We start from the raw sequence: 12,413 nt of genomic DNA on the forward strand, positions 1-12,413 counted from the left end.
GGTATTTTATTACAGCTGGGAGTTTTTTTTGCTAAACAAACAAAAAAAGATGCAAAAACAAAAAACAAAATCATGTTTAATAGTTTGTTATAAAATTTTGCAAACAGGTCATTTTTGTCCTTCATTGATATGCGCTGATGAGGCGGCACTGGTGGGTACGGATAGGCGGCACTGGTGGGCACTGATAGGCACAGTTAAGGCAGCACAGATAAGGTGGCACTGATGGGGACAGATAATGCAGTACTGATGGGCACAGATAAGGAGGCACTGATGGGCACAGATAAGGTGGCACTGATGGGTGGCACTGATGGGTACCACTGATGGGTACCAATGAAGGATGGGACTGATGGGTACTGATAGGTGGTACTGATACGTGGCTCTGATAGGTGGCACTGATGGGCGGCACTGGTGGGCACTGGTAAATGACACTGATGGGCATTGATATGTGGCACTGAGGTGCAGCAGTGTTGTTGAGGCAGATTGTGGGCACTGATGGGTGGCACTGTGGGCACTGATGGGTGGCACTGGCACGGGGCAGGTAGGCACTGGTGAGCTGGCGCCAGCTCGCCATGAGAGGGACTAATGTCCCTCTCACGGCCGCCAGTGATCAGCCTTTTTTTCAGCATGAGGAGGAAAAATAGCCCATTACCGTCTCTGTTGTCATCACATGATCAGCTGTCATTGGCTGACAGCTGGTCACGTAGTAAGGGGTCAAGATCGACCCCTTACTCCGATCTGTGATCCAGCGAGTCTCATAGACTCGCTGATCACAGAGAGCACCATGTGCGCCCCTCAGGGGGAGCGCAGGCCGCTCGTGCACGGGACGATGTCAATAGACGTCGTCCCGGCAAAGCAGGTCCGCGCTGTAGCTTTCATTCGGCTATAGCGCGGATCTCTAGTGGTTAATTTAATGAAATTTTCTGAAATGATCACTAAACTTAAACAGCTTTTTCACAAAAACTGTAAAAGATATCAAACTGAAAAGATATAGCAAGATAGCTGAATATTTTGTGAACGTTTTAAAGTTTGTTTGGCGTCTGTAGGTAAAAGTATGAAGGAGCTGAAACTTTTGGCAGCGGAAGAAGATTTTACGTATTTTAAGCATGCTCTCATTGACTTCAATGTTAAAAAAAATGTTACAAAGCTTAATATTTTAAAAAGTATAAATAGTAGAAAAAAAGTTGAAGACATCCCATCATCAACTGAAAGAGCTGAACATTTTAAAAGTTGAATGGCTTTAATAGCTGAAAGTATGCAAAAGTTACGCAGAGCCAAAAAACGTACGGAATAATAATAAAAAGATGATGATTAATAAATAAAAAAATGAATAACAATAGTGGGACTGCTAAAGCATTCCCACTAATAACAGTAAGTGGTCTTGCTATGCAAGAACACTTAATAATAAAAGGCAGAGCCAGGCTGCCGGAGACAAGTACAAGAGGCTTGAAAGAGAGCCTTATCATTGCCTACGGCCACACCACCCTGAATGAGCCTGCTCTCGTCTAATCTCGGAAGCTAAGCAGGGTCGGGCCTGGTTAGTACTTGAATGGGAGACCGCCTGGGAAAACCAGGTGCTGTAGGCTTTTGCTTTTGCTTTTCTTCCAGCAAGGGTCACTCTCCTCTATGCCTCTTTTTACATTCATTTTTACATTCATTTTTACGTAAAGCGCTCTGCAAACCCTCCAGCACACCTAGCTCCTCCAAAATCACCCCTGCCCAGCCCCCACTTTTTATAAGCCCACTTCCCTTTTCTCACCCCTTCTTTCAAAAATGCACTTTCTTTCTTCTCTCTCTCTTTCTCTAAATGAAATTATTATTTTTTTGTTTTTCAAAAAAGATTTTTTTTTTCATGGGGTGGTCATAATATTTTGGCTGATCATGGGGTTGTCAGCTTTTGTCACCTCCCACTGTAGTTAGAAGCTTTGGTAACCATGGAAACAAAACAGACAAGAAAAGCCTGGCTGCCTTAACCACTTGCCTACAGGGCACTTTCAGCCCCTTCCTGCCCAAGCTATTTTTCAGCTTTCAGCGCTGTCATACTTTGAATGACAATTGCGCGGTCATGCTACACTGTACCCAAATGAAATGTTTATCATTTTTCCCCAAAAATAGAGCTTTCTTTTGGTGGTATTTAATTACAGCTGGGAGTTTTTTTGCTAAACAAACAAAAAAAGATGCAAAAAACAAAAACAAAATCAAAATCATGTTTAATAGTTTGTTATAAAATTTAGCAAACAGGTAATTTTTGTCCTTCATTGATATGCGCTGATGAGGCGGCACTGGTGGGTACGGATAGGCAGCACTGGTGGGCACTGATAGGCACAGTTAAGGCAGCACAGATAAGGTGGCACTGATGGGGACAGATAATGCAATAGTGATGGGCACAGATAAGACGGCACTGATGGGTACCACTGATGGGTACCAATGATGGATGGGACTGATAGGTACTGATAGGTGGCACTGATGGACACTGATCGGTGGCACTGATGGGCACTGGTAAATGACACTAATGGGCAATGATATGTGGCACTGAGGTGCAGCAGTGTTGTTGAGGCAGATTGTGGGCACTGAGGGCACTGATGGGTGGCACTGTGGGCACTGATAGATGGCACTGGCAGGGGGCAGGTGGGCACTGGTGAGCTGGCGCCAGCTCGCCATGATCGGGACTGATGTCCCTCTCACGGCCGCCGGTGATCGGCTTTTTTTTTCAGCGTGAGGAGGAAAAATAGCCCATTACCGGCTCTGTTGTCATCACACGATCAGCTGTCATTGGCTGACAGCTGGTCACATGGTAAGGGGTTGGGATCGACCCCTTACTCCAATCTGTGATCCAGCGAGTCACATAGAATCGCTGATCACAGAAAGCGCCGCGTGTGCCCCTCAGGGGGCGTGCAGACCGCTCGTGCACAGGACGACATCAATAGACGTAGTCCCGGCAAAGCAGGTCCGTGCTGTAGCCGTCATTTGGCTATAGCGTGGATCTCTAGTGGTTAATTTAATGAAATTTTCTGAAATGATCACTAAACTTAAACAGCTTTTTCACAAAAACTCTAAAAGATATCAAACTGAAAAGATATAGCCAGATAGCTGAATAATTAGTGAACATTTTAAAGTTTGTTTGGCGTCTGTAGGTGAAAGTATGAAGGAGCTGAAACTTTTGGCAGTGGAGGAAGATTTTACAGATTTTAAAAATGCTCTCATTGACTTCAATGTTAAAAAAAAATGTTAAAAAGCTTAATATTTTGAAAAGTATAAATAGTAGAAAAAATGTTCAAGACATCCCATCATCAACTGAAAAGCTGAACATTTTAAAAGTTAAATGGCTTTAATAGCTGAAAGTATGCAGAAGTTACGCAGAGCCAAAAAACCTACGGAATAATAATAAAAAGATGATGATTAATAAATAAAAAAATGAATAACAATAGTGGGACTGCTAAAGCATTCCCACTAATAACAGTAAGTGGTCTTGCTTAATAATAAAAGGCAGAGCCAGGCTGCCGGAGACAAGTACAAGAGCCTTGAAAGAGAGCCTTGAAAGAGAGCCTTGAAAGAGAGCCTTGAAAGAGAGCCTTGAAAGAGAGCCTTGAAAGAGAGCCTTGAAAGAGAGCCTTGAAAGAGAGCCTTGAAAGAGAGCCTTGAAAGAGAGCCTTGAAAGAGAGCCTTGAAAGAGAGCCTTATCATTGCCTACGGCCACACCACCCTGAATGAGCCCGCTCTCGTCTAATCTCGGAAGCTAAGCAGGGTCGGGCCTGGTTAGTACTTGAATGGGAGACCGCCTGGGAAAACCAGGTGCTGTAGGCTTTTGCTTTTGCTTTTCTTCCAGCAAGGGTCACTCTCCTCTATGCCTCTTTTTACATTCATTTTTACGTAAAGCGCTCTGCAAACCCTCCAGCACACCTAGCTCCTCCAAAATCACCCCTGCCCAGCCCCCACTTTTTATAAGCCCACTTCCCTTTTCTCACCCCTTCTTTCAAAAATGCACTTTCTTTCTTCTCTCTCTCTTTCTCTAAATGAAATTATTATTTTTTTGTTTTTCAAAAAAGATTTTTTTTTTCATGGGGTGGTCATAATATTTTGGCTGATCATGGGGTTGTCAGCTTTTGTCACCTCCCACTGTAGTTAGAAGCTTTGGTAACCATGGAAACAAAACAGACAAGAAAAGCCTGGCTGCCTTAACCACTTGCCTACAGGGCACTTTCAGCCCCTTCCTGCCCAAGCTATTTTTCAGCTTTCAGCGCTGTCATACTTTGAATGACAATTGCGCGGTCATGCTACACTGTACCCAAATGAAATGTTTATAATTTTTCCCCAAAAATAGAGCTTTCTTTTGGTGGTATTTAATTACAGCTGGGAGTTTTTTTTGCTAAACAAACAAAAAAAGATGCAAAAAAAATTAAAAATCATGTTTAATAGTTTGTTATAAAATTTAGCAAACAGGTAATTTTTGTCCTTCATTGATATGCACTGATGAGGCGGCACTGGTGGGTACTGATAGGCGGCACTGGTGGGCACTGATAGGCTGCACTGGTGGGCACTGATAGGCACAGTTAAGGCAGCACAGACAAGGTGGCACTGATGGGGACAGATAATCCAGTACTGATGGGCACAGATAAGGCGGCACTGATGGGCACAGATAAGGCGGCACTGATGGGTGGCACTGATGGGTACCACTGATGGGTACCAATGATGGATGGGACTGATGGGTACTGATAGGTGGCACTGATACGTGGCTCTGATAGGTGGTGCTGATGGACACTGATAGGCGGCACTGATGGGCACTAGTAAATGACACTGATGGGCACTGATATGTGGCACTGAGGTGCAGCAGTGTTGTTTAGGCAGATTGTGGGTACTGATAGGTGGCACTGTGGGCACTGATGGGCGGCACTGGCACGGGGCAGGTGGGCACTGGTGAGCTGGCGCCAGCTCGCCGTGAGAGGGACTGATGTCCCTCTCATGGCCGCCGGTGATCGGTTTTTTTTTCAGCGTGAGGAGGAAAAATAGCCCATTACCGGCTCTGTTGTCATCACGTGATCAGCTGTCATTGGCTGACAGCTGGTCACATGGTAAGGGGTCGGGATCGACCCCTTACTCCGATCTGTGATCCAGCGAGTCTCATAGACTTGCTGATCACAGAGAGCGCCACGTGCGCCCCTCAGAGGGCGCGCAGGCCGCTTGTGGATGGGACGACGTCAATAGTTTGTTTATAGCACAAAAAATAAAAACCGCCGAGGTGATCAAATACCACCATGCAGGGCAGGACTTAGGGTGGTGGGGGCCCCTGGGCTTGAGTCACTTTCGGGCCCTACCTTCTATACATTACCGTATTTATCGGCGTATAACACGCGTATAACATGCACCCCAAGTTTAGGAGGGAATTTTAAGGAAAAAAAACTTACATTTAAATGTCCATCAATGCCGCCTTATCCATGTCCATCTTCAGCCTTGCCCATCCATCTGCAGCCTTGTCCAGTGTCATTGCAGCCTTGTCAGTGTAGCCTTGTCATTTGTAGCCTTGCCCCATTGTCATTTGCAGCCTTGTCATTGCAGTCTTGAAGTATAAAAATGGCGCTCAGGTCCTTTCTTGGCAGCTCTCGGTGGCTCTCTGTGGCTCTGGGGCCCTCTTGGCAGCTCTCAGCGGCTCTTGGGTCCTCTTGGCAGCTCTCGGCGGCTCTCTGCGGCTCTCGGGCCCTCTTGGCAGCTCTCAGCGGCTCTTGGGTCCTCTTGGCAGCTCTCAGCGGCTCTCGGGTCCTCTCACAGTCCCAAGCGGAGCCGAGAGTAGCTGAGTGTACTCAGTTCAGCTCACAGTCACACCCAGTCCCTGTATTATGTCCATCATAGGGCGGGGCTGGGCATGACTGTGAGTGGAGCCAAACCGTGTACACTCGGCTATGTATCTCGGCAGGGTCTGCGGGGCCCCCTATTGGGCGGGGCCCATGGGCTTGAGCCCAGTCAAGCCCAATGGTAAGTCCTGCCCTGGCTACATTTTATTTAGGGTACAACCTGTCTTGTCCCTCCCTCTTATACTTGGATCTAACCAAGTTGTTTACATACTCTACAGCCACTATAAAATATGTGGGACTGTTGATTCTGAAACAACTTGCCTCAAGTCTCCCTCTTACACTGCAGCCTAAAGAAGTTGCTTACATATTGTCCAGCCACTGCACAATATTTATGGCTATATTTTTTTTATAAAAAAGACAACACCTGGCTTGTCTCTTTCCATTTGCTGCCTATTCAAATACTTTCATACATTCCTGATACTAACCAACTTATAATTTTAACACAATAACAACATTTATTGGTGAGTAGTTAAAAGTCTATCTAATACACAACCATCTATCTATAATCTACACCAGAAAATATCAGGTTGAAATAAAATACAGAGTTATTACAGTTACAGAGTCATCAAACTACAAACATATGACAAGCAGGTATACCTTTAAATGCTGGGAGCTGACCTGATATTTACCGGTAATGATGTTTTTAGGCCCACGTCAGATTCATGACTCCTCTCCTTTATGTGAAATCCCACTAATATAGGCCCATCTCTCATTGACTTGAACAGAGCCCCTCTGGTTGGTAATTCTGTTACCCCTCTCTTCCCTCTAGGCGTAACTTCTTCAAGATTGGACTATTTCCCCTTCCCCTTAATTTAGCATAGATCAGCCCCTCAATAGTACCCCCTCTCTTGGGGAGATAATTCGTTTGAAGAGAAATTAATTAAGAGAAGGTCATCACCATCTCATAGCGGCGGCAAATTGTCCATTCCTGAACAGATAATAGAAATATTCTCAGCATATCAAACACCCTTTGAAGTGAATAAAGGGTTGGTTAACCCATTGGACTACAAAGCCTTTATCTTAGCTAATGAATTTGACCATGTCAAGTCTCCACTACAGTATTCAACTCAGATGGTATCTCTTCTTTGCATTTTAATTTACGACATTAGCAACTGGGAATATATATATATATATATATATAAATATTCCCAGTTGCTAATGGAGATTACTCATAAACCCCTCATAAGGCAACAGTTGTAAGTCCGTAGTGTTTTTGTAATGTAAAATGTGTTTTAAAATAGTTAATAAACTATACAATTAAATTGTTTTCTCATGACTAATTGGTACATCATTAAGAGCTTCTGCTTTATTTTCTTAAGAGTACAATTGTAGCTGCTACTTTCACCATTCAATTCAGGCCTATTACCTTTGGATAAAAAATCATTAGTGCAGCCAAAATTTTCTAAAAAAAATACTAGTTTGAATCAGATTGGAGTGCTTGATGCTGTATTTAAGACAATAAATGATGTAAATGTTAAAATCAATTACATATCAAAAATATGTTATGCTAGAATGTGTTGTCGCTGATGCTGTTGGTGAAAATTATAATGTTCCATATTATTACATACAGCTTAAAGATGTCTCCCAAGCAAGTATGTTTTTACTCATTAAAAGGAGGATCCTCTCTGTGCTGTACTGTATTTTTTAACTTTTGTTTGCATTGCTACACGTCTCTCATGGCAATGTTAAGCTCATCATGGCCTTTTTTGACAATCTTTTGGTTATTAATTTTTAAAATGGACATAATTGGTTGTCAAGATTTAGCCCTAATATTTTCATGCCTAGTAACAGGTAAGGGATTGGTCAGCCAACTACAAGAGCAAAAATTTGCTATTAAATCTAGTCACTGTCTGTGTTTAAATCTAGTAACAGATTCCCATACTGTTTTTAGCTAGCCGTCTGTATGCCAACTGACTTATTATCCCTGTGCCACTAATAAGTGTGAAGAATTATTATTATTATTATTATATATATTATTATTATAATTCCATGCAGGATTTATATAGTGCAACCAGTGCATGCATCACTTTAAAGAATAAAGGGGGTTAGTATCCTCAAATTGCAATTTAGGACAAGAAGGATAGAAGGGCCCCGGTATCTAAAAGGAATTGTCAAATGGTACAAAAGGTAATAACTGTAAGGAATGAGCTAATGAATAAAATAGGTGGCATAGTCTTCCCTAAAGAGTTTTCAGGGATCCCCCAAAGGAAGACAGAGGAGGAGAAAGCCAGCCAAATTGCAGTATGAAGTTCCAGAAAGTCTCTTAGGAAGTACTGGAGGTAAGCATTGAAGAAGGTGATGAAGGGGCTAGTGAGCAGGAGGTCTTGTGAGGAGTGGAGGGGATAATTTGGATGATATTTTGAGATGGGTAACAGGTTATAGTGAACACTGGAAGTTTGAAAAAGCAATATGAATGATATTAATGATGAGTCATAAATGATAGACCATTTATAACACTGAGTAAGCAGAATTAGATGCTAGTGTAATGATCAGTGCACAGTAACATGAGGTTAATTGTACAATGTGACTGTGCAGCATAAAGAATTATCAAGTCTCTGAGCACCACTGAAAGGCAGTGCACAACTCCAAGTTCACTAAAAAATGGTAACCTCTGTGTCTTCAATTCTTTCATATGGCTTGTGTTTGATGACACTGCTTCCCTTAAAATAATAGGTAAGAATGGGCAGACATATGGGCAGGAAAATAAAATAGGATGGGGGTGATCTGCTGAATGTCATAGACTAAAAATTGTCACAAACATTTGTTGCAAACTTGCAATAGTTCTCCTATCCTTTACAGCACAATCACATGATCTAGGTTAAATCCTGGATTGCATGGTCAGTTTACTCATAGCCCTTGTACACACGGTCGGACATTCCGACAACAAAATCCGTCGGAGTTTGTCCTACGTATTTTGTCCGAAACTTGTGTTGCATACACACGGTCGGACAAAGTTGTCGGAAAATCCGATTGTACGTAACGTGATGACATTATTTCATTACGACGGGACTACGTTCAGGCTAGTAGTCAATAGCTTTGGTTTAGGAATTTGATCTGAGCATGCGTGGCACTTTGTCTGATAGGAATTCTCTACACACAATCGGACAAAGTCCGATCGGATCATGTTGTCGGAAAGTTCCGATGGAAACAGTCCGATGGAGCCCACACACAGTCGGTTTATCCGACAACGCGGTCTGATCAGACATTTTCCGTTGGAATGTCCGACTGTGTGTACAAGGGCATAGTGTGTAGTATCTTGCTTAACCACTTCAGTACCGGGCACTTTTGCCCCTTCCTGCCAAGGACAATTTCAGCTCTGTTGCATTTTGAATGACAACTGCATGGTCATACAACACTGTACCCAAACTAAATTTTTATAATTTTCTTCCCACAAATAGAGCTTTCTTTTGGTGGTATTTGATCACCTGTACATTTTTTTTTTTTTTTTGCTAAACAAACTAAAAAAGACCAACATTTAAAAAAAAAAAAGTTTGTCTTTGTTTCTGTTATAAAATTTAGTTTTCTCCTGATGGGTACTGATGAGTCAGAACTAAAGGACACAGATGAGGCGGCACTGATGAGTTGGTACTGATAAGGTGGCACTGATGGGCACTGATGGGGAGGCACTGATATGTAGAATTGATGGGCACTGATAGGCAGCATTGATATGCAATACTGATGGGCACCGATAGGTGGAACTGATAGGCACTGAAAGGCAGCACTAATAGGCACTGACAGGCAGCACCGATGGGCACTGACAGGCGGCATTGATGGGCACTGACAGTTAGCACTCATGGGCACTGACAGGCAGCATTGATGGGCACTGACTAGCAGAACTGATTGGCACTGACAGGTGGCATTGATGGATACTAATAGATGGCACTGATGGGCGGATTGGTTGGGAAGGCACTGACAGGTGTTAATGCTGGGCACTGATTGGCACTGTGATGGACACTGGCACTATGGTAAGCACTGCTTTGCACTGTGGTGGGCACTGATTGGCACTTTATTGGGCACTGGCAAGGGGTTATGATGGGGCACTGACTGGACACCAATTAGCAGCTTATGGGTACATTTGATGGGCGCTGTGCTGATAATCAGTTTGCTGATTATCAGCACAGATCCCCTCTCTGACAGGGAGAGTGAATGAACCGAGGAATGCCGTTTATCTGCACTTCCTGGTTCTCGTGATGATCAGCTGTGATTGGTCACAGCTGATCACATGGTAAGAAGCCTCTGTCAGAGGCTTCTTATCATGATCGGAAATGCGGCGTGTCAGACTGACACTCCACAATCGCGATCGACACGCTACGTGCCCTCACAGGCACGTGCCGTCATGTTATCCTGCTGGATGTTATATGACGCTTAGTCAGGATAACAGAACCACTTCCTGGCCATCATTCTGTTATAGGCCGGGTGGGAAGTGGTTAATGTATATACAGTGGTGTGAAAAAGTGTTTGCCCCCTTCCTCATTTCCTGTTCCTTTGCATGTTTGTCACACTTAAGTGTTTCGGAACATCAAACCAATTTAAACAATAGTCAAGGACAACACAAGTAAACACAAAATGCAATTTGTAAATGAAGGTGTTTATTATTAAAGGTGAAAAAAAATCCAAACCATCATGGCCCTGTGTGAAAAAGTGATTGCGCCCCTTGTTAAAACATACTATAACTGTGGTTGTCCACACCTGAGTTCAATTTCTCTAGCCACACCCAGGCCTGATTATTGCCACACCTGTTCACAATCAAGGCGTCACTTAAATAGGAGCTGCTTGACACAGTAAGGTCCACCAGAAGATCCTTAAAAGCTACACATCATGCCGAGACCCAAAGAAATTCAGGAACAATTGAGAAAGAAAGTAATTGAGATCTATCAGTCTGGAAAGGGTTTTAAAGCCATTTCCAAAGCTTTGGGAATCCAGCGAACCACAGTGAGAGCCATTATCCACAAATGGCTAAGACATGGAACAGTGGTGAACCTTCCCAGGAGTGGCCGGCCGCCCAAAATTACCCCAAGAGCGCAGCGACGGCTCATCCAAGAGGTCACAAAAGACCCCACAACAACATCCAAGGAACTGCAGGCCTCACTTGCCTCAGTTAAGGTCAGCGTTCATGCCTCCACCATCAGGAAAAGACTGGGCAAAAATGGCCTGCATGGCAGAGTTCCAAGGAGAAAACCACTGCTGAGCAAAAAGAACATCAAAGCTCGTCTCAATTTCTCCACAACACATCTTGATGATCCCCAAGACTTTTGGGACAACATTCTGTGGACCGATGAGACAAAAGTGGAACTCTTTGGAAGGTGTGTGTCCAAGTATATCTGGCGTAGAAGGAACACTGCATTTCATAAAAAGAACATTATACCAACAGTAAAATATGGTGGTGGTAGTGTGATGGTCTGGGGCTGTTTTGCTGCTTCAGGACCTGGAAGACTTGCCGTGATAAAAGGAACTATGAATTCTGCTGTCTACCAAGAGATCCTGAAGGAGAATGTCCGACCATCTGTTCGTGTACTCAAGCTGAAACGAACTTGGGTTCTGCAGCAGGACAATGATCGTAAACACACCAGCAAGTCCACCACCGAATGGCTGAAGAAAAACAAAATGAAGACTTTGGAGTGGCCTAGCCAAAGTCCTGACCTGAATCCTATTGAGATGTTGTGGTATGACCTTAAAAAGGCCGTTCATGCTCGAAAACCCTCTAATGTAACTGAATTAGGACAATTCTGCAAAGATGAGTGGGCCAAAATTCCTCCAGGACGCTGTAAAAGCCTCATTGCACGTTATCGCAAACGCTTGGTTGCAGTTGTTGCTGCTAAGGGTGGCCCAACCAGTTATTAGGTTTAGGGGGCAATCACTTTTTCACACAGGGCCATGATGGTTTGGATTTTCACCTTTAATAATAAACACCTTCATTTACAAATTGCATTTTGTGTTTACTTGTGTTGTCCTTGACTATTGTTTAAATTGGTTTGATTTTCCGAAACACTTAAGTGTGACAAACATGCAAAGGAACAGGAAATGAGGACAAACACTTTTTTCACACCACTGTAGTGGGCTTTTATTAAGATTTAGTACAACTAATTGCCAGCTCAGTGGCATAACTAGAGAACCTTCAGTGCGCCGATGCAAGAAACAATGCAGGGCCCTTTCCTCCAAGCCCGGTGGTGGAATGCCAGGTCCTGGTTGCAAGTGGGTGGCTGCATATAAATGAACCAATTTCTCCACCCCCCCCGCTTCTCCTCCTCCGCGCGGGGGGGGGGGGGGGTGGAGAAATTGGTTCATTTATATCCTCCTCTCCCTCCAGCAGGCATTCATATATAAACACATACACAGATAATGCACACACGTATACTGTGTATATATAAGCAAACACATATATAAACACACACACACACACACACTCATATATAAACACACATATATAAACACACATATATAAATGCACATATGCACACACATATAAACACCTGCACACACATACATACACATACATACATGTGCACATACATGCACACACATACATACACCTACATACATGCGCACACACATACACACATACATGCACAC

General features: G+C 43.5%; 1 non-coding gene and 1 pseudogene across 1 annotated transcript; both read left to right on the forward strand.

The window, feature by feature from the left end:
* Positions 1-1,464: 1,464 nt before the first annotated feature.
* LOC143999675 (5S ribosomal RNA) lies at positions 1,465-1,583 on the forward strand (annotated as a pseudogene).
* A 2,099-nt stretch (positions 1,584-3,682) lies between these two features.
* LOC143999659 (5S ribosomal RNA) lies at positions 3,683-3,801 on the forward strand. Its single transcript, XR_013278120.1, has one exon. It is a non-coding gene; the product is annotated as a 5S ribosomal RNA (ribosomal RNA).
* Positions 3,802-12,413: the final 8,612 nt, after the last annotated feature.

The sequence above is a fragment of the Lithobates pipiens genome, unplaced genomic scaffold (genome assembly GCF_037356315.1).
Source record: "Lithobates pipiens isolate NorthernLeopardFrog02 unplaced genomic scaffold, aLitPip1_a1.2 Scaffold_19, whole genome shotgun sequence".
Classification (NCBI taxonomy): Eukaryota; Metazoa; Chordata; class Amphibia; order Anura; family Ranidae; genus Lithobates; species Lithobates pipiens.